Raw genomic sequence first — 25,111 nt, forward strand, 5'->3', positions numbered from 1 at the left:
GTAGCACCATTAGTCTTCGGGTGGGCGGGCGTAGCTCAGATGGTAGATCGCTCGCTTAGTATGCGAGAGGTACTGGGATCAATACCCAGTGCCTCCAGAATTTTTAACACACCTACATGCGCACCTTGATATGCAAGTGGAATAATTCACAACCAGCAGATGTGTCTAGGAAGATACAAGCGAATGATTAGCATCCACAATTGACAAGCGTGCTGTTATTAGTGCGCAGGAAGCACCCTCCTCCCACGCCTACACTTAATTTAGAAACAGTACAAGTGTTCCCGTAAGATTCTCAAGCCTATGTCGGAAAGATCTGCCTTGCGCCGAGTTCACGTAAATCCGACTGTACATTCCTATTCTTTGCGTGCAGTCAGCTGCTACTGGTGTTGCTAGTTGTGACTGCTGATAACAGATGCCGTAGCAATCAATACATGGAGTGAGTTGTATGTTTTGCGATAGTCTGTCTCTGACAAGCAAGCAAAGGTGACATAGGTGCGAACACAGGAAGCTGGCAGACCCTCGCTGCCTGCAGACACCGAGCAGCCACACTAGGAGGGCGGCCTAAGCCGTAGGCGAAATGTGCTCATTCGATTTGGCGCAACGTCGAACTATAAATAATGCTGTCACTAGCGTGAGCGTTGCGTGAGCGTCGTGGAAAGTCGGAAAAGTCGGCTGCGAGGGTGAGTGCCAAGTTTGGGGAGCGTTTCGTAGTATGCGCAGTGCAATGGAGACGCGGAAACTTGTTGTGGCCCAGTGTTTTGCAGTTGGACGACAACATTGGTACACAGTAGTAAAGAGCGAGGCACTGGGTTGGCATGAATAATGGAGTGCACAATGGGGCTCGAGATGTGTTTGTTACCTCAGGTGCTGTATGATTGTCGACAAGGACTGAAAACGGAGCAATTTGTGACGGCTCTTTCAATTTAAGACGTTAAAAACAGACGGAATTTGCATTTGTAATACCAGAGCATCGAAACTACTTGGAACTTTTGTGTATATGAACGGGTCCGCGCCTTTGTACTCTGCTCCCTTCACCGCTACAAACCAACCAACCATCGTGTCCGTGCGCATCTGAGTCGGAAGGAATGGGGAATAGCGCAGTTGGGGCGTAGCTCAGTTGGTAGAGCGTTCGCTTGGCATTTGAAGGGTCCAGGGTTCAAGTCGCGGCGCCTCCATTTTTTGTGGTCAGTGCATGGTAAGTGTTGGTCGCGGCGAACCTAAAGGCACGCAAGATGTTGCAAAGCCAGCGTCACAGTCTGATATGATGTATACTGACGTAAGGAGAGCAAGATGTAAGTGTGGGGACCGGCTGTTATCGAGGTGTCATCGAGTGCAGATCTGTCTTAGGTATCGCGGCTTAACCTCATTTAAGTATAGAGGGTGGACAACACGTTGGTCTTACTCAGAGCGGTGTCCGAATTCTATTTTCGACGTTATACGTGCCACTTTCATTGTGGCCAACTACGATTCGATACAGAATGCACGAAACCTGAAAGACACCCTAACGGATACATAGAGAGTAGTGTTTGTCTGCTGAATAATGGGAGTGCAAGGGTCTGTGTCGTCTATATGGCTATATGTAGCACCATTAGTCTTCGGGTGGGCGGGCGTAGCTCAGATGGTAGATCGCTCGCTTAGTATGCGAGAGGTACTGGGATCAATACCCAGTGCCTCCAGAATTTTTAACACACCTACATGCGCACCTTGATATGCAAGTGGAATAATTCACAACCAGCAGATGTGTCTAGGAAGATACAAGCGAATGATTAGCATCCACAATTGACAAGCGTGCTGTTATTAGTGCGCAGGAAGCACCCTCCTCCCACGCCTACACTTAATTTAGAAACAGTACAAGTGTTCCCGTAAGATTCTCAAGACTATGTCGGAAAGATCTGCCTTGCGCCAAGTTCACGTAAATCCCACTGTACATTCCTATTCTTTGCGTGCAGTCAGCTGCTACTGGTGTTGCTAGTTGTGACTGCTGATAACAGATGCCGTAGCAATCAATACATGGAGTGAGTTGTATGTTTTGCGATAGTCTGTCTCTGACAAGCAAGCAAAGGTGACATAGGTGCGAACACAGGAAGCTGGCAGACCCTCGCTGCCTGCAGACACCGAGCAGCCACACTAGGAGGGCGGCCTAAGCCGTAGGCGAAATGTGCTCATTCGATTTGGCGCAACGTCGAACTATAAATAATGCTGTCACTAGCGTGAGCGTTGCGTGAGCGTCGTGGAAAGTCGGAAAAGTCGGCTGCGAGGGTGAGTGCCAAGTTTGCGGAGCGTTTCGTAGTATGCGCAGTGCAATGGAGACGCGGAAACTTGTTGTGGCCCAGTGTTTTGCAGTTGGACGACAACATTGGTACACAGTAGTAAAGAGCGAGGCACTGAGTTGGCATGAATAATGGAGTGCACAATGGGGCTCGAGATGTATTTGTTACCTCAGGTGCTGTATGATTGTCGACAAGGAGTGAAAACGGAGCAATTTGTGACGGCTCTTTCAATTTAAGACGTTAAAAACAGACGGAATTTGCATTTGTAATACCAGAGCATCGAAACTACTTGGAACTTTTGTGTATATGAACGGGTCCGCGCCTTTGTACTCTGCTCCCTTCACCGCTACAAACCAACCAACCATCGTGTCCGTGCGCATCTGAGTCGGAAAGAATGGGGAATAGCGCAGTTTGCTCGTGCATGGGGCGTAGCTCAGTTGGTAGAGCGTTCGCTTGGCATGTGAAAGGTCCAGGGTTCAAGTCGCGGCGCCTCCATCTTTTGTGGTCAGTGCATGGTAAGTGTTGGTCGCGGCGAACCTAAAGGCACGCAAGATGTTGCAAAGCCAGCGTCACAGTCTGATATGATGTATACTGACGTAAGGAGAGCAAGATGTAAGTGTGGGGACCGGCTGTTATCGAGGTGTCATCGAGTGCAGATCTGTCTTAGGTATCGCGGCTTAACCTCATTTAAGTATAGAGGGTGGACAACACGTTGGTCTTACTCAGAGCGGTGTCCGAATTCTATTTTCGACGTTATACGTGCCACTTTCATTGTGGCCAACTACGATTCGATACAGAATGCACGAAACCTGAAAGACACCCTAACGGATACATAGAGAGTAGTGTTTGTCTGCTGAATAATGGGAGTGCAAGGGTCTGTGTCGTCTATATGGCTATATGTAGCACCATTAGTCTTCGGGTGTGCGGGCGTAGCTCAGATGGTAGATCTCTCGCTTAGTATGCGAGAGGTACTGGGATCAATACCCAGTGCCTCCAGAATTTTTAACACACCTACATGCGCACCTTGATATGCAAGTGGAATAATTCACAACCAGCAGATGTGTCTAGGAAGATACAAGCGAATGATTAGCATCCACAATTGACAAGCGTGCTGTTATTAGTGCGCAGGAAGCACCCTCCTCCCACGCCTACACTTAATTTAGAAACAGTACAAGTGTTCCCGTAAGATTCTCAAGACTATGTCGGAAAGATCTGCCTTGCGCCGAGTTCACGTAAATCCCACTGCACATTCCTATTCTTTGCGTGCAGTCAGCTGCTACTGGTGTTGCTAGTTGTGACTGCTGATAACAGATGCCGTAGCAATCAATACATGGAGTGTGTTGTATGTTTTGCGATAGTCTGTCTCTGACAAGCAAGCAAAGGTGACATAGGTGCGAACACAGGACGCTGGCAGACCCTCGCTGCCTGCAGACACCGATCAGCCACACTAGGAGGGCGGCCTAAGCCGTAGGCGAAATGTGCTCATTCGATTTGGCGCAACGTCGAACTATAAATAATGCTGTCACTAGCGTGAGCGTTGCGTGAGCCTCGTGGAAAGTCGGAAAAGTCGGCTGCGAGGGTGAGTGCCAAGTTTGGGGAGCGTTTCGTAGTATGCGCAGTGCAATGGAGACGCGGAAACTTGTTGTGGCCCAGTGTTTTGCAGTTGGACGACAACATTGGTACACAGTAGTAAAGAGCGAGGCACTGAGTTGGCATGAATAATGGAGTGCACAATGGGGCTCGAGATGTGTTTGTTACCTCAGGTGCTGTATGATTGTCGACAAGGACTGAAAACGGAGCAATTTGTGACGGCTCTTTCAATTTAAGACGTTAAAAACAGACGGAATTTGCATTTGTAATACCAGAGCATCGAAACTACTTGGAACTTTTGTGTATATGAACGGGTCCGCGCCTTTGTACTCTGCTCCCTTCACCGCTACAAACCAACCAACCATCGTGTCCGTGCGCATCTGAGTCGGAAAGAATGGGGAATAGCGCAGTTTGCTCGTGCATGGGGCGTAGCTCAGTTGGTAGAGCGTTCGCTTGGCATGTGAAGGGTCCAGGGTTCAAGTCGCGGCGCCTCCATTTTTTGTGGTAAGTGTTGGTCGCGGCGAACCTAAAGGCACGCAAGATGTTGCAAAGCCAGCGTCACAGTCTGATATGATGTATACTGACGTAAGGAGAGCAAGATGTAAGTGTGGGGACCGGCTGTTATCGAGGTGTCATCGAGTGCAGATCTGTCTTAGGTATCGCGGCTTAACCTCACTTAAGTATAGAGGGTGGACAACACGTTGGTCTTACTCAGAGCGGTGTCCGAATTCTATTTTCGACGTTATACGTGCCACTTTTATTGTGGCCAACTACGATTCGATACAGAATGCACGAAACCTGAAAGACACCCTAACGGATACATAGAGAGTAGTGTTTGTCTGCTGAATAATGGGAGTGCAAGGGTCTGTGTCGTCTATATGGCTATATGTAGCACCATTAGTCTTCGGGTGGGCGGGCGTAGCTCAGATGGTAGATCGCTCGCTTAGTATGCGAGAGGTACTGGGATCAATACCCAGTGCCTCCAGAATTTTTAACACACCTACATGCGCACCTTGATATGCAAGTGGAATAATTCACAACCAGCAGATGTGTCTAGGAAGATACAAGCGAATGATTAGCATCCACAATTGACAAGCGTGCTGTTATTAGTGCCCAGGAAGCACCCTCCTCCCACGCCTACACTTAATTTAGAAACAGTACAAGTGTTCCCGTAAGATTCTCAAGCCTATGTCGGAAAGATCTGCCTTGCGCCGAGTTCACGTAAATCCCACTGCACATTCCTATTCTTTGCGTGCAGTCAGCTGCTACTGGTGTTGCTAGTTGTGACTGCTGATAACAGATGCCGTAGCAATCAATACATGGAGTGAGTTGTATGTTTTGCGATAGTCTGTCTCTGACAAGCAAGCAAAGGTGACATAGGTGCGAACACAGGAAGCTGGCAGACCCTCGCTGCCTGCAGACACCGAGCAGCCACACTAGGAGGGCGGCCTAAGCCGTAGGCGAAATGTGCTCATTCGATTTGGCGCAACGTCGAACTATAAATAATGCTGTCACTAGCGTGAGCGTCGTGGAAAGTCGGAAAAGTCGGCTGCGAGGGTGAGTGCCAAGTTTGGGGAGCGTTACGTAGTATGTGCAGTGCAATGGAGGCGCGGAAACTTGTTGTGGCCCAGTGTTTTGCAGTTGGACGACAACATTGGTACACAGTAGTAAAGAGCGAGGCACTGAGTTGGCATGAATAATGGAGTGCACAATGGGGCTCGAGATGTATTTGTTACCTCAGGTGCTGTATGATTGTCGACAAGGAGTGAAAACGGAGCAATTTGTGACGGCTCTTTCAATTTAAGACGTTAAAAACAGACGGAATTTGCATTTGTAATACCAGAGCATCGAAACTACTTGGAACTTTTGTGTATATGAACGGGTCCGCGCCTTTGTACTCTGCTCCCTTCACCGCTACAAACCAACCAACCATCGTGTCCGTGCGCATCTGAGTCGGAAAGAATGGGGAATAGCGCAGTTTGCTCGTGCATGGGGCGTAGCTCAGTTGGTAGAGCGTTCGCTTGGCATGTGAAAGGTCCAGGGTTCAAGTCGCGGCGCCTCCATCTTTTGTGGTCAGTGCATGGTAAGTGTTGGTCGCGGCGAACCTAAAGGCACGCAAGATGTTGCAAAGCCAGCGTCACAGTCTGATATGATGTATACTGACGTAAGGAGAGCAAGATGTAAGTGTGGGGACCGGCTGTTATCGAGGTGTCATCGAGTGCAGATCTGTCTTAGGTATCGCGGCTTAACCTCATTTAAGTATAGAGGGTGGACAACACGTTGGTCTTACTCAGAGCGGTGTCCGAATTCTATTTTCGACGTTATACGTGCCACTTTCATTGTGGCCAACTACGATTCGATACAGAATGCACGAAACCTGAAAGACACCCTAACGGATACATAGAGAGTAGTGTTTGTCTGCTGAATAATGGGAGTGCAAGGGTCTGTGTCGTCTATATGGCTATATGTAGCACCATTAGTCTTCGGGTGTGCGGGCGTAGCTCAGATGGTAGATCTCTCGCTTAGTATGCGAGAGGTACTGGGATCAATACCCAGTGCCTCCAGAATTTTTAACACACCTACATGCGCACCTTGATATGCAAGTGGAATAATTCACAACCAGCAGATGTGTCTAGGAAGATACAAGCGAATGATTAGCATCCACAATTGACAAGCGTGCTGTTATTAGTGCGCAGGAAGCACCCTCCTCCCACGCCTACACTTAATTTAGAAACAGTACAAGTGTTCCCGTAAGATTCTCAAGACTATGTCGGAAAGATCTGCCTTGCGCCGAGTTCACGTAAATCCCACTGCACATTCCTATTCTTTGCGTGCAGTCAGCTGCTACTGGTGTTGCTAGTTGTGACTGCTGATAACAGATGCCGTAGCAATCAATACATGGAGTGTGTTGTATGTTTTGCGATAGTCTGTCTCTGACAAGCAAGCAAAGGTGACATAGGTGCGAACACAGGACGCTGGCAGACCCTCGCTGCCTGCAGACACCGATCAGCCACACTAGGAGGGCGGCCTAAGCCGTAGGCGAAATGTGCTCATTCGATTTGGCGCAACGTCGAACTATAAATAATGCTGTCACTAGCGTGAGCGTTGCGTGAGCCTCGTGGAAAGTCGGAAAAGTCGGCTGCGAGGGTGAGTGCCAAGTTTGGGGAGCGTTTCGTAGTATGCGCAGTGCAATGGAGACGCGGAAACTTGTTGTGGCCCAGTGTTTTGCAGTTGGACGACAACATTGGTACACAGTAGTAAAGAGCGAGGCACTGAGTTGGCATGAATAATGGAGTGCACAATGGGGCTCGAGATGTGTTTGTTACCTCAGGTGCTGTATGATTGTCGACAAGGACTGAAAACGGAGCAATTTGTGACGGCTCTTTCAATTTAAGACGTTAAAAACAGACGGAATTTGCATTTGTAATACCAGAGCATCGAAACTACTTGGAACTTTTGTGTATATGAACGGGTCCGCGCCTTTGTACTCTGCTCCCTTCACCGCTACAAACCAACCAACCATCGTGTCCGTGCGCATCTGAGTCGGAAAGAATGGGGAATAGCGCAGTTTGCTCGTGCATGGGGCGTAGCTCAGTTGGTAGAGCGTTCGCTTGGCATGTGAAGGGTCCAGGGTTCAAGTCGCGGCGCCTCCATTTTTTGTGGTAAGTGTTGGTCGCGGCGAACCTAAAGGCACGCAAGATGTTGCAAAGCCAGCGTCACAGTCTGATATGATGTATACTGACGTAAGGAGAGCAAGATGTAAGTGTGGGGACCGGCTGTTATCGAGGTGTCATCGAGTGCAGATCTGTCTTAGGTATCGCGGCTTAACCTCACTTAAGTATAGAGGGTGGACAACACGTTGGTCTTACTCAGAGCGGTGTCCGAATTCTATTTTCGACGTTATACGTGCCACTTTTATTGTGGCCAACTACGATTCGATACAGAATGCACGAAACCTGAAAGACACCCTAACGGATACATAGAGAGTAGTGTTTGTCTGCTGAATAATGGGAGTGCAAGGGTCTGTGTCGTCTATATGGCTATATGTAGCACCATTAGTCTTCGGGTGGGCGGGCGTAGCTCAGATGGTAGATCGCTCGCTTAGTATGCGAGAGGTACTGGGATCAATACCCAGTGCCTCCAGAATTTTTAACACACCTACATGCGCACCTTGATATGCAAGTGGAATAATTCACAACCAGCAGATGTGTCTAGGAAGATACAAGCGAATGATTAGCATCCACAATTGACAAGCGTGCTGTTATTAGTGCCCAGGAAGCACCCTCCTCCCACGCCTACACTTAATTTAGAAACAGTACAAGTGTTCCCGTAAGATTCTCAAGCCTATGTCGGAAAGATCTGCCTTGCGCCGAGTTCACGTAAATCCCACTGCACATTCCTATTCTTTGCGTGCAGTCAGCTGCTACTGGTGTTGCTAGTTGTGACTGCTGATAACAGATGCCGTAGCAATCAATACATGGAGTGAGTTGTATGTTTTGCGATAGTCTGTCTCTGACAAGCAAGCAAAGGTGACATAGGTGCGAACACAGGAAGCTGGCAGACCCTCGCTGCCTGCAGACACCGAGCAGCCACACTAGGAGGGCGGCCTAAGCCGTAGGCGAAATGTGCTCATTCGATTTGGCGCAACGTCGAACTATAAATAATGCTGTCACTAGCGTGAGCGTCGTGGAAAGTCGGAAAAGTCGGCTGCGAGGGTGAGTGCCAAGTTTGGGGAGCGTTACGTAGTATGTGCAGTGCAATGGAGGCGCGGAAACTTGTTGTGGCCCAGTGTTTTGCAGTTGGACGACAACATTGGTACACAGTAGTAAAGAGCGAGGCACTGGGTTGGCATGAATAATGAAGTGCACAATGGGGCTCGAGATGTGTTTGTTACCTCAGGTGCTGTATGATTATCGACAAGGACTGAAAACGGAGCAATTTGTGACGGCTCTTTCAATTTAAGACGTTAAAAACAGACGGAATTTGCATTTGTAATACCAGAGCATCGAAACTACTTGGAACTTTTGTGTATATGAACGGGTCCGCGCCTTTGTACTCTGCTCCCTTCACCGCTACAAACCAACCAACCATCGTGTCCGTGCGCATCTGAGTCGGAAAGAATGGGGAATAGCGCAGTTTGCTCGTGCATGGGGCGTAGCTCAGTTGGTAGAGCGTTCGCTTGGCATGTGAAGGGTCCAGGGTTCAAGACGCGGCGCCTCCATTTTTTGTGGTCAGTGCATGGTAAGTGTTGGTCGCGGCGAACCTAAAGGCACGCAAGATGTTGCAAAGCCAGCGTCACAGTCTGATATGATGTATACTGACGTAAGGAGAGCAAGATGTAAGTGTGGGGACCGGCTGTTATCGAGGTGTCATCGAGTGCAGATCTGTCTTAGGTATCGCGGCTTAACCTCATTTAAGTATAGAGGGTGGACAACACGTTGGTCTTACTCAGAGCGGTGTCCGAATTCTATTTTCGACGTTATACGTGCCACTTTCATTGTGGCCAACTACGATTCGATACAGAATGCACGAAACTTGAAAGACACCCTAACGGATACATAGAGAGTAGTGTTTGTCTGCTGAATAATGGGAGTGCAAGGGTCTGTGTCGTCTATATGGCTATATATAGCACCATTAGTCTTCGGGTTGGCGGGCGTAGCTCAGATGGTAGATCGCTCGCTTAGTATGCGAGAGGTACTGGGATCTATACCCAGTGCCTCCAGAATTTTTAACACACCTACATGCGCACCTTGATATGCAAGTGGAATAATTCACAACCAGCAGATGTGTCTAGGAAGATACAAGCGAATGATTAGCATCCACAATTGACAAGCGTGCTGTTATTAGTGCGCAGGAAGCACCCTCCTCCCACGCCTACACTTAATTTAGAAACAGTACAAGTGTTCCCGTAAGATTCTCAAGCCTATGTCGGAAAGATCTGCCTTGCGCCGAGTTCACGTAAATCCCACTGCACATTCCTATTCTTTGCGTGCAGTCAGCTGCTACTGGTGTTGCTAGTTGTGACTGCTGATAACAGATGCCGTAGCAATCAATACATGGAGTGAGTTGAATGTTTTGCGATAGTCTGTCTCTGACAAGCAAGCAAAGGTGACATAGGTGCGAACACAGGAAGCTGGCAGACCCTCGCTGCCTGCAGACACCGAGCAGCCACACTAGGAGGGCGGCCTAAGCCGTAGGCGAAATGTGCTCATTCGATTTGGCGCAACGTCGAACTATAAATAATGCTGTCACTAGCGTGAGCGTTGCGTGAGCGTCGTGGAAAGTCGGAAAAGTCGGCTGCGAGGGTGAGTGCCAAGTTTGGGGAGCGTTACGTAGTATGTGCAGTGCAATGGAGACGCGGAAACTTGTTGTGGCCCAGTGTTTTGCAGTTGGACGACAACATTGGTACACAGTAGTAAAGAGCGAGGCACTGAGTTGGCATGAATAATGGAGTGCACAATGGGGCTCGAGATGTGTTTGTTACTTCAGGTGCTGTATGATTGTCGACAAGGAGTGAAAACGGAGCAATTTGTGACGGCTCTTTCAATTTAAGACGTTAAAAACAGACGGAATTTGCATTTGTAATACCAGAGCATCGAAACTACTTGGAACTTTTGTGTATATGAACGGGTCCGCGCCTTTGTACTCTGCTCCCTTCACCGCTACAAACCAACCAACCATCGTGTCCGTGCGCATCTGAGTCGCAAAGAATGGGGAATAGCGCAGTTTGCTCGTGCATGGGGCGTAGCTCAGTTGGTAGAGCGTTCGCTTGGCATGTGAAGGGTCCAGGGTTCAAGACGCTTCGCCTCCATTTTTTGTGGTCAGTGCATGGTAAGTGTTGGTCGCGGCGAACCTAAAGGCACGCAAGATGTTGCAAAGCCAGCGTCACAGTCTGATATGATGTATACTGACGTAAGGAGAGCAAGATGTAAGTGTGGGGACCGGCTGTTATCGAGGTGTCATCGAGTGCAGATCTGTCTTAGGTATCGCGGCTTAACCTCATTTAAGTATAGAGGGTGGACAACACGTTGGTCTTACTCAGAGCGGTGTCCGAATTCTATTTTCGACGTTATACGTGCCACTTTCATTGTGGCCAACTACGATTCGATACAGAATGCACGAAACCTTTAAGACACCCTAACGGATACATAGAGAGTAGTGTTTGTCTGCTGAATAATGGGAGTGCAAGGGTCTGTGTCGTCTCTATGGCTATATGTAGCACCATTAGTCTTCGGGTGGGCGGGCGTAGCTCAGATGGTAGATCGCTCGCTTAGTATGCGAGAGGTACTGGGATCAATACCCAGTGCCTCCAGAATTTTTAACACACCTACATGCGCACCTTGATATGCAAGTGGAATAATTCACAACCAGCAGATGTGTCTAGGAAGATACAAGCGAATGATTAGCATCCACAATTGACAAGCGTGCTGTTATTAGTGCCCAGGAAGCACCCTCCTCCCACGCCTACACTTAATTTAGAAACAGTACAAGTGTTCCCGTAAGATTCTCAAGCCTATGTCGGAAAGATCTGCCTTGCGCCGAGTTCACGTAAATCCCACTGCACATTCCTATTCTTTGCGTGCAGTCAGCTGCTACTGGTGTTGCTAGTTGTGACTGCTGATAACAGATGCCGTAGCAATCAATACATGGAGTGAGTTGTATGTTTTGCGATAGTCTGTCTCTGACAAGCAAGCAAAGGTGACATAGGTGCGAACACAGGAAGCTGGCAGACCCTCGCTGCCTGCAGACACCGAGCAGCCACACTAGGAGGGCGGCCTAAGCCGTAGGCGAAATGTGCTCATTCGATTTGGCGCGACGTCGAACTATAAATAATGCTGTCACTAGCGTGAGCGTTGCGTGAGCGTCGTGGAAAGTCGGAAAAGTCGGCTGCGAGGGTGAGTGCCAAGTTTGGGGAGCGTTACGTAGTATGTGCAGTGCAATGGAGACGCGGAAACTTGTTGTGGCCCAGTGTTTTGCAGTTGGACGACAACATTGGTACACAGTAGTAAAGAGCGAGGCACTGAGTTGGCATGAATAATGGAGTGCACAATGGGGCTCGAGATGTGTTTGTTACCTCAGGTGCTGTATGATTGTCGACAAGGACTGAAAACGGAGCAATTTGTGACGGCTCTTTCAATTTAAGACGTTAAAAACAGACGGAATTTGCATTTGTAATACCAGAGCATCGAAACTACTTGGAACTTTTGTGTGTATGAACGGGTCCGCGCCTTTGTACTCTGCTCCCTTCACCGCTACAAACCAACCAACCATCGTGTCCGTGCGCATCTGAGTCGGAAAGAATGGGGAATAGCGCAGTTTGCTCGTGCATGGGGCGTAGCTCAGTTGGTAGAGCGTTCGCTTGGCATGTGAAGGGTCCAGGGTTCAAGTCGCGGCGCCTCCATTTTTTGTGGTCAGTGCATGGTAAGTGTTGGTCGCGGCGAACCTAAAGGCACGCAAGATGTTGCAAAGCCAGCGTCACAGTCTGATATGATGTATACTGACGTAAGGAGAGCAAGATGTAAGTGTGGGGACCGGCTGTTATCGAGGTGTCATCGAGTGCAGATCTGTCTTAGGTATCGCGGCTTAACCTCATTTAAGTATAGAGGGTGGACAACACGTTGGTCTTACTCAGAGCGGTGTCCGAATTCTATTTTCGACGTTATACGTGCCACTTTCATTGTGGCCAACTACGATTCGATACAGAATGCACGAAACCTTTAAGACACCCTAACGGATACATAGAGAGTAGTGTTTGTCTGCTGAATAATGGGAGTGCAAGGGTCTGTGTCGTCTCTATGGCTATATGTAGCACCATTAGTCTTCGGGTGGGCGGGCGTAGCTCAGATGGTAGATCGCTCGCTTAGTATGTGAGAGGTACTGGGATCAATACCCAGTGCCTCCAGAATTTTTAACACACCTACATGCGCACCTTGATATGCAAGTGGAATAATTCACAACCAGCAGATGTGTCTAGGAAGATACAAGCGAATGATTAGCATCCACAATTGACAAGCGTGCTGTTATTAGTGCCCAGGAAGCACCCTCCTCCCACGCCTACACTTAATTTAGAAACAGTACAAGTGTTCCCGTAAGATTCTCAAGCCTATGTCGGAAAGATCTGCCTTGCGCCGAGTTCACGTAAATCCCACTGCACATTCCTATTCTTTGCGTGCAGTCAGCTGCTACTGGTGTTGCTAGTTGTGACTGCTGATAACAGATGCCGTAGCAATCAATACATGGAGTGAGTTGTATGTTTAGCGATAGTCTGTCTCTGACAAGCAAGCAAAGGTGACATAGGTGCGAACACAGGAAGCTGGCAGACCCTCGCTGCCTGCAGACACCGAGCAGCCACACTAGGAGGGCGGCCTAAGCCGTAGGCGAAATGTGCTCATTCGATTTGGCGCAACGTCGAACTATAAATAATGCTGTCACTAGCGTGAGCGTCGTGGAAAGTCGGAAAAGTCGGCTGCGAGGGTGAGTGCCAAGTTTGGGGAGCGTTACGTAGTATGTGCAGTGCAATGGAGACGCGGAAACTTGTTGTGGCCCAGTGTTTTGCAGTTGGACGACAACATTGGTACACAGTAGTAAAGAGCGAGGCACTGAGTTGGCATGAATAATGGAGTGCACAATGGGGCTCGAGATGTGTTTGTTACCTCAGGTGCTGTATGATTGTCGACAAGGACTGAAAACGGAGCAATTTGTGACGGCTCTTTCAATTTAAGACGTTAAAAACAGACGGAATTTGCATTTGTAATACCAGAGCATCGAAACTACTTGGAACTTTTGTGTATATGAACGGGTCCGCGCCTTTGTACTCTGCTCCCTTCACCGCTACAAACCAACCAACCATCGTGTCCGTGCGCATCTGAGTCGGAAAGAATGGGGAATAGCGCAGTTTGCTCGTGCATGGGGCGTAGCTCAGTTGGTAGAGCGTTCGCTTGGCATGTGAAGGGTCCAGGGTTCAAGTCGCGGCGCCTCCATTTTTTGTGGTCAGTGCATGGTAAGTGTTGGTCGCGGCGAACCTAAAGGCACGCAAGATGTTGCAAAGCCAGCGTCACAGTCTGATATGATGTATACTGACGTAAGGAGAGCAAGATGTAAGTGTGGGGACCGGCTGTTATCGAGGTGTCATCGAGTGCAGATCTGTCTTAGGTATCGCGGCTTAACCTCATTTAAGTATAGAGGGTGGACAACACGTTGGTCTTACTCAGAGCGGTGTCCGAATTCTATTTTCGACGTTATACGTGCCACTTTCATTGTGGCCAACTACGATTCGATACAGAATGCACGAAACCTGAAAGACACCCTAACGGATACATAGAGAGTAGTGTTTGTCTGCTGAATAATGGGAGTGCAAGGGTCTGTGTCGTCTATATGGCTATATGTAGCACCATTAGTCTTCGGGTGGGCGGGCGTAGCTCAGATGGTAGATCGCTCGCTTAGTATGCGAGAGGTACTGGGATCAATACCCAGTGCCTCCAGAATTTTTAACACACCTACATGCGCACCTTGATATGCAAGTGGAATAATTCACAACCAGCAGATGTGTCTAGGAAGATACAAGCGAATGATTAGCATCCACAATTGACAAGCGTGCTGTTATTAGTGCGCAGGAAGCACCCTCCTCCCACGCCTACACTTAATTTAGAAACAGTACAAGTGTTCCCGTAAGATTCTCAAGACTATGTCGGAAAGATCTGCCTTGCGCCGAGTTCACGTAAATCCCACTGTACATTCCTATTCTTTGCGTGCAGTCAGCTGCTACTGGTGTTGCTAGTTGTGACTGCTGATAACAGATGCCGTAGCAATCAATACATGGAGTGAGTTGTACGTTTTGCGATAGTCTGTCTCTGACAAGCAAGCAAAGGTGACATAGGTGCGAACACAGGAAGCTGGCAGACCCTCGCTGCCTGCAGACACCGAGCAGCCACACTAGGAGGGCGGCCTAAGCCGTAGGCGAAATGTGCTCATTCGATTTGGCGCAACGTCGAACTATAAATAATGCTGTCACTAGCGTGAGCGTCGTGGAAAGTCGGAAAAGTTGGCTGCGAGGGTGAGTGCCAAGTTTGGGGAGCGTTTCGTAGTATGTGCAGTGCAATGGAGACGCGGAAACTTGTTGTGGCCCAGTGTTTTGCAGTTGGACGACAACATTGGTACACAGTAGTAAAGAGCGAGGCACTGAGTTGGCATGAATAATGGAGTGCACAATGGGGCTCGAGATGTGTTTGTTACCTCAGGTGCTGCATGATTGTCGACAAGGACTGAAAACGGAGCAATTTGTGACGGCTCTTTCAATTTAAGACGTTAAAAACAGACGTAATTTGCATTTGTAATACCAGAGCATCGAAACTACTTGGAACTTTTGTGTATATGAACGGGTCCGCGCCTTTGTACTCTGCTCCCTTCACCGCTACAAACCAACCAACCATCGTGTCAGTGCGCATCTGAGTCGCAAAGAATGGGGAATAGCGCAGTTTGCTCGTGCATGGGGCGTAGCTCAGTTGGTAGAGCGTTCGCTTGGCGTGTGAAAGGTCCAGGGTTCAAGTCGCGGCGCCTCCATTTTTTGTGGTCAGTGCATGGTAAGTGTTGGTCACGGCGAACCTAAAGGCACGCAAGATGTTGCAAAGCCAGCGTCACAGTCTGATATGATGTATACTGACGTAAGGAGAGCAAGATGTAAGTGTGGGGACCGGCTGTTATCGAGGTGTCATCGAGTGCAGATCTGTCTTAGGTATCGCGGCTTAACCTCATTTAAGTATAGAGGGTGGACAACACGTTGGTCTTACTCAGAGCGGTGTCCGAATTCTATTTTCGACGTTATACGTGCCCCTTTCATTGTGGCCAACTACGATTCGATACAGAATGCACGAAACCTGAAAGACACCCTAACGGATACATAGAGAGTAGTGTTTGTCTGCTGAATAATGGGAGTGCAAGGGTCTGTGTCGTCTATATGGCTGTATGTAGCACCATTAGTCTTCGGGGGGGCGGGCGTAGCTCAGATGGTAGAGCGCTTGCTTACTATGCGAGAGGTACTGGGATCAATACCCAGTGCCTCTAGAATTTCTAACACACCTACATGCGCACCTTGATATGCAAGTGGAATAATTCACAGCCAGCAGATGTGTCTAGGAAGATACAAGCTTGCGCCGAGCTCACGTAAATCCCACTGCACATTCCTATTCTTTGCGTGCAGTCAGCTGCTACTGGTGTTGCTAGTTGTGACTGCTGATAACAGATGCCGTAGCAATCAATACATGGAGTGAGTTGTACGTTTTGCGATAGTCTGTCTCTGAAAAGCAAGCAAAGGTGACATAGGTGCGAACACAGGAAGCTGGCAGACCCTCGCTGCCTGCAGACACCGAGCAGCCACACTAGGAGGGCGGCCTAAGCCGTAGGCGAAATGTGCTCATTCGATTTGGCGCAACGTCGAACTATAAATAATGCTGTCACTAGCGTGAGCGTTGCGTGAGCGTCGTGGAAAGTCGGAAAAGTCGGCTGCGAGGGTGAGTGCCAAGTTTGGGGAGCGTTTCGTAGTATGTGCAGTGCAATGGAGACGCGGAAACTTGTTGTGGCCCAGTGTTTTGCAGTTGGACGACAACATTGGTACACAGTAGTAAAGAGCGAGGCACTGAGTTGGCATGAATAATGGAGTGCACAATGGGGCTCGAGATGTGTTTGTTACCTCAGGTGCTGCATGATTGTCGACAAGGACTGAAAACGGAGCAATTTGTGACGGCTCTTTCAATTTAAGACGTTAAAAACAGACGGAATTTGCATTTGTAATACCAGAGCATCGAAACTACTTGGAACTTTTGTGTATATGAACGGGTCCGCGCCTTTGTACTCTGCTCCCTTCACCGCTACAAACCAACCAACCATCGTGTCAGTGCGCATCTGAGTCGCAAAGAATGGGGAATAGCGCAGTTTGCTCGTGCATGGGGCGTAGCTCAGTTGGTAGAGCGTTCGCTTGGCGTGTGAAAGGTCCAGGGTTCAAGTCGCGGCGCCTCCATTTTTTTGTGGTCAGTGCATGGTAAGTGTTGGTCGCGGCGAACCTAAAGGCACGCAAGATATTGCAAAGCCAGCGTCACAGTCTGATATGATGTATACTGACGTAAGGAGAGCAAGATGTAAGTGTGGGGACCGGCTGTTATCGAGGTGTCATCGAGTGCAGATCTGTCTTAGGTATCGCGGCTTAACCTCATTTAAGTATAGAGGGTGGACAACACGTTGGTCTTACTCAGAGCGGTGTCCGAATTCTATTTTCGACGTTATACGTGCCCCTTTCATTGTGGCCAACTACGATTCGATACAGAATGCACGAAACCTGAAAGACACCCTAACGGATACATAGAGAGTAGTGTTTGTCTGCTGAATAATGGGAGTGCAAGGGTCTGTGTCGTCTATATGGCTGTATGTAGCACCATTAGTCTTCGGGGGGGCGGGCGTAGCTCAGATGGTAGAGCGCTTGCTTACTATGCGAGAGGTACTGGGATCAATACCCAGTGCCTCTAGAATTTCTAACACACCTACATGCGCACCTTGATATGCAAGTGGAATAATTCACAGCCAGCAGATGTGTCTAGGAAGATACAAGCTTGCGCCGAGCTCACGTAAATCCCACTGCACATTCCTATTCTTTGCGTGCAGTCAGCTGCTACTGGTGTTGCTAGTTGTGACTGCTGATAACAGATGCCGTAGCAATCAATACATGGAGTGAGTTGTATGTTTTGCGATAGTCTGTCTCTGACAAGCAAGCAAAGGTGACATAGGTGCGAACACAGGAAGCTGGCAGACCCTCGCTGCCTGCAGACACCGAGCAGCCACACTAGGAGGGCGGCCTAAGCCGTAGGCGAAATGTGCTCATTCGATTTGGCGCAACGTCGAACTATAAATAATGCTGTCACTAGCGTGAGCGTCGTGGAAAGTCGGAAAAGTCGGCTGCGAGGGTGAGTGCCAAGTTTGGGGAGCGTTTCGTAGTATGTGCAGTGCAATGGAGACGCGGAAAATTGTTGTGGCCCAGTGTTTTGCAGTTGGACGACAACATTGGTACACAGTAGTAAAGAGCGAGGCACTGAGTTGGCATGAATAATGGAGTGCACAATGGGGCTCGAGATGTGTTTGTTACCTCAGGTGCTGCATGATTGTCGACAAGGACTGAAAACGGAGCAATTTGTGACGGCTCTTTCAATTTAAGACGTTAAAAACAGACGGAATTTGCATTTGTAATACCAGAGCATCGAAAGTACTTGGAACTTTTGTGTATATGAACGGGTCCGCGCCTTTGTACTCTGCTCCCTTCACCGCTACAAACCAACCAACCATCGTGTCAGTGCGCATCTGAGTCGCAAAGAATGGGGAATAGCGCAGTTTGCTCGTGCATGGGGCGTAGCTCAGTTGGTAGAGCGTTCGCTTGGCGTGTGAAAGGTCCAGGGTTCAAGTCGCGGCGCCTCCATTTTTTGTGGTCAGTGCATGGTAAGTGTTGGTCGCGGCGAACCTAAAGGCACGCAAGATGTTGCAAAGCCAGCGTCACAGTCTGATATGATCTATACTGACGTAAGGAGAGCAAGATGTAAGTGTGGGGACCGGCTGTTATCGAGGTGTCATCGAGTGCAGATCTGTCTTAGGTATCGCGGCTTAACCTCATTTAAGTATAGAGGGTGGACAACACGTTGGTCTTACTCAGAGCGGTGTCCGAATTCTATTTTCGACGTTATACGTGCCCCTTTCATTGTGGCCAACTACGATTCGATACAGAATGCACGAAACCTGAAAGACACCCTAACGGATACATAGAGAGTAGTGTTTGTCTGCTGAATAATGGGAGTGCAAGGGTCTGTGTCGTCTATATGGCTGTATGTAGCACCATTAGTCTTCGGGGGGGCGGGCGTAGCTCAGATGGTAGAGCGCTTGCTTACTATGCGAGAGGTACTGGGATCAATACCCAGTGCCTCTAGAATTTCTAACACACCTACATGCGCACCTTGATATGCAAGTGGAATAATTCACAGCCAGCAGATGTGTCTAGGAAGATACAAGCTTGCGCCGAGCTCACGTAAATCCCACTGCACATTCCTATTCTTTGCGTGCAGTCAGCTGCTACTGGTGTTGCTAGTTGTGACTGCTGATAACAGATGCCGTAGCAATCAATACATGGAGTGAGTTGTACGTTTTGCGATAGTCTGTCTCTGACAAGCAAGCAAAGGTGACATAGGTGCGAACACAGGAAGCTGGCAGACCCTCGCTGCCTGCAGACACCGAGCAGCCACACTAGGAGGGCGGCCTAAGCCGTAGGCGAAATGTGCTCATTCGATTTGGCGCAACGTCGAACTATAAATAATGCTGTCACTAGCGTGAGCGTTGCGTGAGCGTCGTGGAAAGTCGGAAAAGTCGGCTGCGAGGGTGAGTGCCAAGTTTGGGGAGCGTTTCGTAGTATGTGCAGTGCAATGGAGACGCGGAAACTTGTTGTGGCCCAGTGTTTTGCAGTTGGACGACAACATTGGTACACAGTAGTAAAGAGCGAGGCACTGAGTTGGCATGAATAATGGAGTGCACAAAGGGGCTCGAGATGTGTTTGTTACCTCAGGTGCTGTATGATTGTCGACAAGGACTGAAAACGGAGCAATTTGTGACGGCTCTTTCAATTTAAGACGTTAAAAACAGACGGAATTTGCATTTGCAATACCAGAGCATCGAAAGTACTTGGAACTTTTGTGTATATGAACGGGTCCGCGCCTTTGTACTCTGCTCCCTTCACCGCTACAAACCAACCAACCATCGTGTCCGTGCGCATCTGAGTCGGAAAGAATGGGGAATAGCGCAGTTTGCTCGTGCATGGGGCGTAGCTCAGTTGGTAGAGCGTTCGCTTGGCGTGTGAAAGGTCCAGGTTTCAAGTCGGGGCGCCTCCATTTTTTGTGGTCAGTGCATGGTAAGTGTTGGTCGCGGCGAACCTAAAGGCACGCAAGATGTTGCAAAGCCAGCGTCACAGTCTGATATGATGTATACTGACGTAAGGAGAGCAAGATGTAAGTGTGGGGACCGGCTGTTATCGAGGTGTCATCGAGTGCAGATCTGTCTTAGGTATCGCGGCTTAACCTCATTTAAGTATAGAGGGTGGACAACACGTTGGTCTTACTCAGAGCGGTGTCCGAATTCTATTTTCGACGTTATACGTGCCACTTTCATTGTGGCCAACTACGATTCGATACAGAGTGCACGAAACCTGAAAGACACCCTAACGGATACATAGAGTGTAGTGTTTGTCTGCTGAATAATGGGAGTGCAAGGGTCTGTGTCGTCTATATGGCTATATGTAGCACCATTAGTCTTCGGGTGGGCGGGCGTAGCTCAGATGGTAGATCGCTCGCTTAGTATGCGAGAGGTACTGGGATCAATACCCAGTGCCTCCAGAATTTTTAACACACCTACATGCGCACCTTGATATGCAAGTGGAATAATTCACAACCAGCAGATGTGTCTAAGAAGATACAAGCGAATGATTAGCATCCACAATTGACAAGCGTGCTGTTATTAGTGCGATAGTGTTATTAGTGTTATAGGTGCGAACACAGGAAGCTGGCAGACCCTCGCTGCCTGCAGACACCGAGCAGCCACACTAGGAGGGCGGCCTAAGCCGTAGGCGAAATGTGCTCATTCGATTTGGCGCAACGTCGAACTATAAATAATGCTGTCACTAGCGTGAGCGTTGCGTGAGCGTCGTGGAAAGTCGGAAAAGTCGGCTGCGAGGGTGAGTGCCAAGTTTGGGAAGCGTTTCGTAGTATGTGCAGTGCAATGGAGACGCGGAAACTTGTTGTGGCCCAGTGTTTTGCAGTTGGACGACAACATTGGTACACAGTAGTAAAGAGCGAGGCACTGAGTTGGCATGAATAATGGAGTGCACAATGGGGCTCGAGATGTGTTTGTTACCTCAGGTGCTGTATGATTGTCGACAAGGACTGAAAACGGAGCAATTTGTGACGGCTCTTTCAATTTAAGACGTTAAAAACAGACGGAATTTGCATTTGCAATCCCAGAGCATCGAAACTACTTGGAACTTTTGTGTATATGAACGGGTCCGCGCCTTTTTACTCTGCTCCCTTCACCGCTACAAACCAACCAAAAAATCGTGTCCGTGCGCATCTGAGTCGGAAAGAATGGGGAATAGCGCAGTTTGCTCGTGCATGGGGCGTAACTCAGTTGGTAGAGCGTTCGCTTGGCGTGTGAAAGGTCCAGGGTTCAAGTCGCGGCGCCTCCATTTTTTGTGGTCAGTGCATGGTAAGTGTTGGTCGCGGCGAACCTAAAGGCACGCAAGATGTTGCAAAGCCAGCGTCACAGTCTGATATGATGTATACTGACGTAAGGAGAGCAAGAAGTAAGTGTGGGGACCGGCTGTTATCGAGGTGTCATCGAGTGCAGATCTGTCTTAGGTATCGCGGCTTAACCTCATTTAAGTATAGAGGGTGGACAACACGTTGGTCTTACTCAGAGCGGTGTCCGAATTCTATTTTCGACGTTATACGTGCCACTTTCATTTTGGCCAACTACGATTCGATACAGAATGCACGAAACCTGAAAGACACCCTAACGGATACATAGAGAGTAGTGTTTGTCTGCTGAATAATGGGAGTGCAAGGGTCTGTGTCGTTTATATGGCTGTATGTAGCACCATTAGTCTTCGGGTGATCGGGCGTAGCTCAGATGGTAGATCGCTCGCTTAGTATGCGAGAGGTACTGGGATCAATACCCAGTGCCTCCAGAATTTTTAACACACCTACATGCGCACCTTGATTTGCAAGTGGAATAATTCACAACCAGCAGATATGTCTAGGAAGATACAAGCGAATGATTAGCATCCACAATTGACAAGCGTGCTGTTATTAGTGCGCAGGAAGCACCCTCCTCCCACGCCTACACTTAATTTAGAAACAGTACAAGTGTTCCCGTAAGATTCTCAAGCCTATGTCGGAAAGATCTGCCTTGCGCCGAGTTCACGTAAATCCCACTGCACATTCCTATTCTTTGCGTGCAGTCAGCTGCTACTGGTGTTGCTAGTTGTGACTGCTGATAACAGATGCCGTAGCAATCAATACATGGAGTGAGTTGTATGTTTTGCGATAGTCTGTCTCTGACAAGCAAGCAAAGGTGACATAGGTGCGAACACAGGAAGCTGGCAGACCCTCGCTGCCTGCAGACACCGAGCAGCCACACTAGGAGGGCGGCCTAAGCCGTAGGCGAAATGTGCTCATTCGATTTGGCGCAACGTCGAACTATAAATAATGCTGTCACTAGCGTGAGCGTTGCGTGAGCGTCGTGGAAAGTCGGAAAAGTCGGCTGCGAGGGTGAGTGCCAAGTTTGGGGAGCGTTTCGTAGTATGTGCAGTGCAATGGAGACGCGGAAACTTGTTGTGGCCCAGTGTTTTGCAGTTGGACGACAACATTGGTACACAGTAGTAAAGAGCGAGGCACTGAGTTGGCATGAATAATGGAGTGCACAAAGGGGCTCGAGATGTGTTTGTTACCTCAGGTGCTGTATGATTGTCGACAAGGACTGAAAACGGAGCAATTTGTGACGGCTCTTTCAATTTAAGACGTTAAAAACAGACGGAATTTGCATTTGCAATACCAGAGCATCGAAAGTACTTGGAACTTTTGTGTATATGAACGGGTCCGCGCCTTTGTACTCTGCTCCCTTCACCGCTACAAACCAACCAACCATCGTGTCCGTGCGCATCTGAGTCGGAAAGAATGGGGAATAGCGCAGTTTGCTCGTGCATGGGGCGTAGCTCAGTTGGTAGAGCGTTCGCTTGGCGTGTGAAAGGTCCAGGGTTCAAGTCGGGGCGCCTCCATTTTTTGTGGTCAGTGCATGGTAAGTGTTGGTCGCGGCGAACCTAAAGGCACGCAAGATGTTGCAAAGCCAGCGTCACTGTCTGATATGATGTATACTGACGTAAGGAGAGCAAGATGTAAGTGTGGGGACCGGCTGTTATCGAGGTGTCATCGAGTGCAGATCTGTCTTAGGTATCGCGGCTTAACCTCATTTAAGTATAGAGGGTGGACAACACGTTGGTCTTACTCAGAGCGGTGTCCGAATTCTATTTTCGACGTTATACGTGCCACTTTCATTGTGGCCAACTACGATTCGATACAGAATGCATGAAACCTGAAAGACACCCTAACGGATACATAGAGAGTAGTGTTTGTCTGATGAATAATGGGAGTGCAAGGGTCTGTGTCGTCTATATGGCTATATGTAGCACCATTAGTCTTCGGGTGGGCGGGCGTAGCTCAGGTGGTAGATCGCTCGCTTAGTATGCGAGAGGTACTGGGATCAATACCCAGTGCCTCCAGAATTTTTAACACACCTACATGCGCACCTTGATATGCAAGTGGAATAATTCACAACCAGCAGATGTGTCTAAGAAGATACAAGCGAATGATTAGCATCCACAATTGACAAGCGTGCTGTTATTAGTGCGATAGTGTTATTAGTGTTATAGGTGCGAACACAGGAAGCTGGCAGACCCTCGCTGCCTGCAGACACCGAGCAGCCACACTAGGAGGGCGGCCTAAGCCGTAGGCGAAATGTGCTCATTCGATTTGGCGCAACGTCGAACTATAAATAATGCTGTCACTAGCGTGAGCGTTGCGTGAGCGTCGTGGAAAGTCGGAAAAGTCGGCTGCGAGGGTGAGTGCCAAGTTTGGGAAGCGTTTCGTAGTATGTGCAGTGCAATGGAGACGCGGAAACTTGTTGTGGCCCAGTGTTTTGCAGTTGGACGACAACATTGGTACACAGTAGTAAAGAGCGAGGCACTGAGTTGGCATGAATAATGGAGTGCACAATGGGGCTCGAGATGTGTTTGTTACCTCAGGTGCTGTATGATTGTCGACAAGGACTGAAAACGGAGCAATTTGTGACGGCTCTTTCAATTTAAGACGTTAAAAACAGACGGAATTTGCATTTGCAATCCCAGAGCATCGAAACTACTTGGAACTTTTGTGTATATGAACGGGTCCGCGCCTTTTTACTCTGCTCCCTTCACCGCTACAAACCAACCAAAAAATCGTGTCCGTGCGCATCTGTGTCGGAAAGAATGGGGAATAGCGCAGTTTGCTCGTGCATGGGGCGTAACTCAGTTGGTAGAGCGTTCGCTTGGCGTGTGAAAGGTCCAGGGTTCAAGTCGGGACGCCTCCATTTTTTGTGGTCAGTGCATGGTAAGTGTTGGTCGCGGCGAACCTAAAGGCACGCAAGATGTTGCAAAGCCAGCGTCACAGTCTGATATGATGTATACTGACGTAAGGAGAGCAAGAAGTAAGTGTGGGGACCGGCTGTTATCGAGGTGTCATCGAGTGCAGATCTGTCTTAGGTATCGCGGCTTAACCTCATTTAAGTATAGAGGGTGGACAACACGTTGGTCTTACTCAGAGCGGTGCCCGAATTCTATTTTCGACGTTATACGTGCCACTTTCATTGTGGCCAACTACGATTCGATACAGAGTGCACGAAACCTGAAAGACACCCTAACGCATACATAGAGTGTAGTGTTTGTCTGCTGAATAATGGGAGTGCAAGGGTCTGTGTCGTCTATATGGCTATATGTAGCACCATTAGTCTTCGGGTGGGCGGGCGTAGCTCAGATGGTAGATCGCTCGCTTAGTATGCGAGAGGTACTGGGATCAATACCCAGTGCCTCCTGAATTTTTAACACACCTACATGCGCACCTTGATATGCAAGTGGAATAATTCACAACCAGCAGATGTGTCTAGGAAGATACAAGCGAATGATTAGCATCCACAATTGACAAGCGTGCTGTTATTAGTGCCCAGGAAGCACCCTCCTCGCACGCCTACACTTAATTTAGAAACAGTACAAGTGTTCCCGTAAGATTCTCAAGCCTATGTCGGAAAGATCTGCCTTGCGCCGAGTTCACGTAAATCCCACTGCACATTCCTATTCTTTGCGTGCAGTCAGCTGCTACTGGTGTTGCTAGTTGTGACTGCTGATAACAGATGCCGTAGCAATCAATACATGGAGTGAGTTGTATGTTTTGCGATAGTCTGTCTCTGACAAGCAAGCAAAGGTGACATAGGTGCGAACACAGGAAGCTGGCAGACCCTCGCTGCCTGCAGACACCGAGCAGCTACACTAGGAGGGCGGCCTAAGCCGTAGGCGAAATGTGCTCATTCGATTTGGCGCAACGTCGAACTATAAATAATGCTGTCACTAGCGTGAGCGTCGTGGAAAGTCGGAAAAG

Source organism: Schistocerca gregaria, chromosome 10, assembly GCF_023897955.1.
Source record: "Schistocerca gregaria isolate iqSchGreg1 chromosome 10, iqSchGreg1.2, whole genome shotgun sequence".
NCBI classification, from domain to species: Eukaryota; Metazoa; Arthropoda; class Insecta; order Orthoptera; family Acrididae; genus Schistocerca; species Schistocerca gregaria.